Consider the following 6,866-nt stretch of genomic DNA (forward strand, 5'->3'; position numbering starts at 1 on the left):
GTTCTGAAGAAAGACAAGTGTTTTCTTGAAGTATGCAGGGTAGGTCATGTTGAACATGAAGAAGGTGGAGAATGCTGAGATGTAGGCCTCATCCAGCGAGACCTTCTTCAGTGGCAAATCCTTGGTCATTTGAAGAACATTTTGAAGAACAGCAGTGAAGTTTTCGCTAAAGCGGCGACAGATGTTGTCTTGGCAGGGATGCATTAAATCAACCTCATAACACAACTGGAAATGAAAAGAGCAGAATAGACAAAAGAATGACATTTTACATTGAGGATTTAAATTTTTGACATGTTTAAAGTAGAGATGGACCGATCCGATATTACGTATCGGTATCGGTCCGATACTGACCTAAATTACTGGATCGGATATCGGAGAAAAATAAAAAATGTAATCCGATCCATTAAATATCACGAAAGCACCTCGCAAAACTTGCAACACGCCGTAACTCACCTCAGAACGTTAGCAGTCGGAGCAGTATGCATCACGTGATAGAGCAGCTGTGGCATGCGGGACCTGTGGTCTGGATAGCATTTGGAGCTTCGCTAGCAACCTGGCATTTCATCTCCGACAAAGTTATCCCCGAGAGAAGTAAAGCAAGTGTGTAAGTCCATCTCTGAATGTTTGTAAAGCATTCCCACGTTAAGCTTAACAAGCGACTGCCTCTCGCTCTCCGGCTGCTACTTCAATCGTGAAACTGCTTAAATGATCAGCTGATCGGCTTTTCTGTCGCGAGTCCGTCTCTCTAGTTTGCTTTTGGCCCACTTTGCACCAGAAAGAGGAAACCAGCGGCTGAACAACAGCAGAACGTTTAAGCTTGATAAGCTGTTGTTAGAATTTATTTAATATTTCTTTCTACACCAGGATCTTTTTCTACGTAGCTGACGCTGGTAACTGTGCAGGGGCAGATCTAGCAAAGTTTAGCCAGGGGGGCCGATAGGGCATTAACAGGGAAAAGGGGGCACAAAGACATACTTTTCTTTCTTATTCTCATTTAAAATGTCGAGCTTTTAATAAATAATTATCTGACACCCAAAGTTTTAATTTGATGTAAAATGAATAGAAGTCAATTACTGTACATAGTGACTATTAAGTCTAATATACCCTAGTAAGCTATAGTACTTTTTACTTTGGGAAGGTACCATCTGTGCAGTCTGCAATTTTGTTGAAGAAAGATGTTGAATCTATTTAATATTTCTTGAAAAATAATTGATTTCTGTGCATTTTTTTTCACACTGCATCAAATTAAGGTTGATTACGTCGATTAAGCATCATGAGGTGGCGCGTGAGGGGTGGTTCCTTATTTTTTATTTATTTATGTTTGTTGTTGCTGGGAGTTGGAACCCTATTAGTTAGGTTGCTTAATATTTACGCTAAGTACTCTTTAAAATACCAGAATAGGGAGGATGGTGTAGGTCTAAGTTTATTAGATTGATCAGTATTGCTGAACTATGAAATATTTTTTTTGTATACAGGTATAACAGAATAGCTTTAGTGTAGTTGTTGTTTTAAACTTGAGTATGAACTTGCAGACTTGCAAAATGCAGCAAGATATTTTAAAAAACAGTTTTGTTGATTAAAAAACACTATATCGGATTCATATCGGTATCGGCAGATATCCAAATTTATGATATCGGTATCGGTATCGGACATAAAAAAGTGGTATCGTGCCATCTCTAGTTTAAAGACACAGACTGGAGATAAATGTAAAGTGCTTTAACCCGTGAACAAAAATTCTAAAGATAATGAACAGATCGATTAATCAGTTAGTACAGAAAATAATAATCAGATTTAGAGACAAAAAATCATTAGCTGTTTCCCCAATCATCTTAACAATTCTTACCCCTGCAGATGTCCCCAGGAATGGATATCTCTTTAATAGGTCCACAGTACACATTCCTTCAGCTACCTCTCGACGTCTCCATGCAAAGGTTTTTGTCATGCGGTCTTTCACCAGTGCTGTGTCAGGATGTAGCTTCTTGTGCTGATCATTTAGCACCTTGATATGAGCATCAACGGAGGCTGCATCTTCCCCCACAAAGCACGAATCCTTTGTCAAAACAGATATCAGTATTATCATAAGTAAAATCTGATAAGTTAATGTTACTCGAAATGCGGTAATTTGTACACCAAATGCTTTGAAAAAAATGCAAAAATGTTGAATAGGAATTGCAAGTTGAGCTGACTTTTGTTAAATCAACTGTGAAGTTCCTTTTTCTATGTTAATGTTATCTGTTAACATGTTTCTTTCAATTAATGTTTACTTTTAGCTTTACAGTGAACATAATAAGACTACATATGTTACCTTAGCTCTTAAAGGCTGAGGGTGTGAGGACTTACGAGAGAGGGCTTCAGTCTCTTCAGACAGGAGCTGCTGGATTCCTCTGTGGTCCGATGTTTCTGCGTGCGTCCAAACTTTTCTTTAACCCGGTTCACTTCTTCGTTGCTGATTAGGGGAGCCCGTTCTGCTTTGAACTTTCTCTTGAGTTGGCTGTGCCAGGTGTCCTAGTTGTTTCAAATGTATATAAGTAGTTAATTATGCTTACTTTATATTAATATAATCTATAAAAGAAACAAAAAAGGAGAGGTACTCACATAACCATTTCCGTGTACATCTCTTAAAGGATACTTCACAATCAGGGCTTTGATTACCTGGATGTAGTCTGAGTGGGTTGGGTACCTGTTTCAAACATAAGAAAGACAACCCACAGTGCACTGATTACTCTTATCCTTTCCTGGGGGCTTTTCTGTTCTTCAATTCTTCTAATCATATTGTTATTACCGTAAATAGTATGTTGTAGACCAATGTCAAATCAATGTAGCTAAAGTTGATTTTAATTTTTTAAAAATGGGCGTGGACAAACAGCCACATCTCTCCCAAACTTAATAACATAATAATAACAATAAGCTATCATTGTGAATCTGTCTATATTCCCCAAAAGGAAGTTACAATTAATTCTCTTGATTAATTGTTAATATAAATTAACTGGTAACTGGTAAATATAAAAATGTAAGTAAGTGTACTCCCTGCACAGAGCTTACAGCTCTCATATTCGAAAATCCCACTAAGTAGGTGGAACGGTACAAATGTGTACCTTCCATTGTTTAAAATCCCTTTGAGCGGGAAACAAGTTAGATGGGATAAATTTTGCTTAGAAAACGATTTTGTTAATAGCTATATTTACATACTAGCATGTTTTGAGAAATTATTGATTTTTTTACATTTTTGTACACGGTTCGACACTATTTATTGATAAAACACTCGAATACGGCGGGCAGACAGACGTTGAACATTCCACCAACAGTCTAAATAGTCCACATTTGTACCTTTCTTTGTTTAAAACTTAGCTAACTGCTAGCTTTCGCCCATGTTAAATCTAGCTCTTCGGACTTTTGCTAACTCTACTGTAAAATTACACGTTGTAATTTTTATAAAAACACAAAATCACACCCGACTTACCTCTAAATCTTTGCGCCTCGTCGTCTGACACATCAATGCCTTCTTCCATCAACCTTTTAAGGAGCTCCTCCGTGGATAACCCCCTGAGAGTCATTTTCTGTGTCAACGCTAGTCAGCGCGGAGGCGGAGCACTCATCACTGCTGCCTTTTCGGCCTTTGGGATTAATGCGCGTTGCGAACTTGACACATGAAAATACAACATTGTGGTATTAATGCGCAGTTGTTTAGAAACCGTTATGCTGTCTTGGCGAACTATATTTGTAACTTACAAAATGTAGTCACCGTAACATAAAAATCTGCTTGACATTTTAACTTCCAAAGAACCTCGGTTTAACTTGATGTTGCAAATTCCATAAAAACCTCACAATTAATGAACAATTCTAGGATGTAGTTAAAGCAAAAAAGTAAAGTCCAAACATAACAGTAAAATGATTTCACGTTTTTGAAAGATTTAAAACATTAAAAAATTATAACTGGAACTTAATAAAATGGAAATGGACCAGTTTTTTTTTAACATCATTTGGTTGTGCCTGCATGTCATTGTGTGTGTGTTTTTTTTAAATATAATTTAACATAACTTACACAAAGGTAGGTTACAGATATTCTTTGCATCATAGGATAATTTACGTACAGAGGAGAGGACCAACAGACCAACAGATGTAGCTTTTATGAGCACACTCACATCTCATATGAATTTTACAATTAACCAGGCCCATCCAGATTTTCCCATGCTGACCCATTACCAGAGGCGGAGCCAGACATTTGAAACACCCGGGGCTTAGCCCAAAAGGATAGTATGCATGTGGGATTTTTTTTTTTCCCTTGGGGGGGGGGGGGGGGGGGTAGAAATGACTGAAAGATTAATTGGCTCTGTTTTGAGTTTTGTTCAAAAAAGAATGACTTCATATAGGGAAAAATATATATCACATGTGCAGAACACCTTAAACTAGTTTTTTAATTAAGCAGCAAGGCAGAACAAAATCAGGGCTGTATCAAGACACGAGGACTAAACCCCAATTCAACCAGACCAAGAACTGATCCAGAATTAAAACAGGACACAACAGTTCAAAATCAGGACTACTTGGGACTTAACCAAGACAGAACCAGAATCAGAACTAGATGATAGTAGCACTAAAATTCATCATAGACCTGCACTACACTTGTTTTTTAATTTTACCAAAGTACAATATTTAGATTGAGAAAGGTTTATATAATTATTTAGCCTTGTTGTGCAAACAAGCCTGCATAACTTAATAAATATAGAATTTGAAAAATAACAAACCTAAAAAGAAACACTAGGTATGAGATACATGAGTACCTATGATACGGTGATACTTTTGGTAAACAACCATTTCACTAACATGTGTGTCTCACCTGCTCTTGTTCATCTCTGTTCTGTCCTCATTCTCCATCTCCCTCTCTGTTCCTCTCTCCCTCTTTGTGCTGACAATCATCAAATATACAGATATTTACAAACTCTTCAGATAAAAACACAAACACTTTTTAATTGTAACATCAAATCAGACTAAATGTTTATTTTTTTAGATTGATAAATATAAAAAACATGTTTGTTAACTTTAAGAGTAAAGAGAGAAACTATCTGTATTTCTTAATTGCAAATGGCACCAAATTGTATTCAAACTTGAGCCACACTTATGGAGCTCCACAGTTCTTTTCCTGGTGTTTTGGTTGACATCTCTTGATTTTCCCATGTCACAGAAACAGGCTCTGTGTTTTGCCTTATATGCATCCACAGCTGTGCCACCTGTTTACTCACATGGACTCTACTAACCTATCAGAAGCTTCTTCAGCTCAGAATGGAATCGTCTGGAGTTTTCTTATTAATTAACAATAAACTTAGTGTACATGTACTCCTAAATTTGATGAAAGTGATAAAAAACAGAAAGCTCTGTCTCTCTTTATTGTGACATTTAACTAATTCAAAAGATATTTCAATATTTATCTAAAACAAAAGTTTACTCTAAATTGATGTTGTGCAGTAAAAATGTTTTATGTTTTCTCCCTAAAGTGTAAATATCTGGTTACAAATGTGAATATCCTGCTGTGTACTGAAATTCCTCTTGTTTTGCATAGAAATATACTGAACAACATACAAAGCATAATATATAAAATAACATTTACCTGAGTTTTTCTTTGAAAGAACCCTCTAATGTCCATTCTTATATTTCAGTACATAACTGAAACCGATTTAGTCGGGGAGGGTAAGAACTGAAAATATGAAATAAACACACGTAAGCTAAGAATCTCTAAAAAAAAATAGCATTTGTTCGGCTTTTCATTTCGCCATTTGTTGATTCACTTGAAGAGCAAGTAACGTAATATTGGTCAAGTGATCAGTTTGATATCAATCTTTCGTGATTCACCGTCATATTTACATTATTTGTACGGTACGAATGATTTGCTTTGGTACCTGGTCAAACTTAAGCTCTCCTTAGTATGGCTGGCTCCGTCTCTCCAACAGCGCACTGACGGGCAGCAGCTGCCCCGCCCCCTCGCTCAGTCGCTTAGTGCCTGAGTTTGGATCATACCAATATCAGGGGGGGATTCACGCACAGTCGTAAATTCCCACAGTGTGCACTATGTGCTTCGAATATTGTGTGTACTTTTTGTTTTATACAGTTGTCAGCCAGGCATCTAACTATGAAAAAATTGCACTCCAAAATACCCCGGGCTTCTGACAAAACAACCCGGGCTTAAGCCCAGTAAGCCACCCCCACGCTCCGCCCCTGCCCATTACCACATTCTGCCACTGCAGTACAGGTCAAAATGGTACAGATTTGTACTTTATTTCAAATTGAACCTTTAAAGGGGCATTTCTGGACTTTTAAAGACCAGTATTGTACTTTTAAGGGAACATTTTAAAAAAATGTACCTATAGGTACAAAAATGTTCTTCTCTCGTACCTCTATTTCTGAGAGTGTGCTGTGCAGCAGTTTTGCCAGCTTACACAGTCTGACTTAGAGCACTGAAAATGTATGGAAAAACAAAATAATAACCAACCTTGTTCCATGTGCTCATAAAACCAAAACTGTCCCTTCGTTTTGAAGACCCGCCTGCCTAACATAACATGTGATTAGCATTCTGTGGTTGAATTAATCTTGTAAGCTATGTTGTTCAAGCATGTTTTACAGAAAACAAAGCATGTATAATATCAAGAATCTTTAAATTAAATGAGAAAAACCTGCATTTTACACATTATGATACAGCATGATTATTTTTAGTTAACAGCAACTGTACATTAATGAATTTTCATTTCATTATTTTTTGTTAAATTGGATAGATTTCCCAATAACACTTACCCAAAGATTGCCATTGTTGATTAAAATAGCGTTTAAAGCAGAATATTGTTATTGTTTTCATTATTTTATGAGTATATAGCAACTAA

The 6,866-nt window shown here is 36.7% G+C and overlaps 2 long non-coding RNA genes across 2 annotated transcripts; both read right to left on the reverse strand.

Moving 5' to 3' along the window:
* Window positions 1-1,818: 1,818 nt before the first annotated feature.
* Window positions 1,819-3,796, reverse strand: LOC146709163 (uncharacterized). The gene is made up of 4 exons (XR_014920420.1): window positions 3,461-3,796; window positions 2,596-2,680; window positions 2,341-2,505; window positions 1,819-2,050 (listed from the first exon to the last, which is right to left on the reverse strand). It is a non-coding gene; the product is annotated as an uncharacterized LOC146709163 (long non-coding RNA).
* Window positions 3,797-4,831: 1,035 nt separating this feature from the next.
* Window positions 4,832-5,989, reverse strand: LOC146709164 (uncharacterized). The gene is made up of 3 exons (XR_014920641.1): window positions 5,892-5,989; window positions 5,603-5,689; window positions 4,832-4,903 (listed from the first exon to the last, which is right to left on the reverse strand). It is a non-coding gene; the product is annotated as an uncharacterized LOC146709164 (long non-coding RNA).
* Window positions 5,990-6,866: the final 877 nt, after the last annotated feature.

Source organism: Copadichromis virginalis, linkage group LG5 (genome assembly GCF_057382275.1).
Source record: "Copadichromis virginalis isolate Kocher_CV1m ecotype Utaka linkage group LG5, C_Virginalis_male_GT1.1, whole genome shotgun sequence".
NCBI lineage: Eukaryota > Metazoa > Chordata > Actinopteri > Cichliformes > Cichlidae > Copadichromis > Copadichromis virginalis.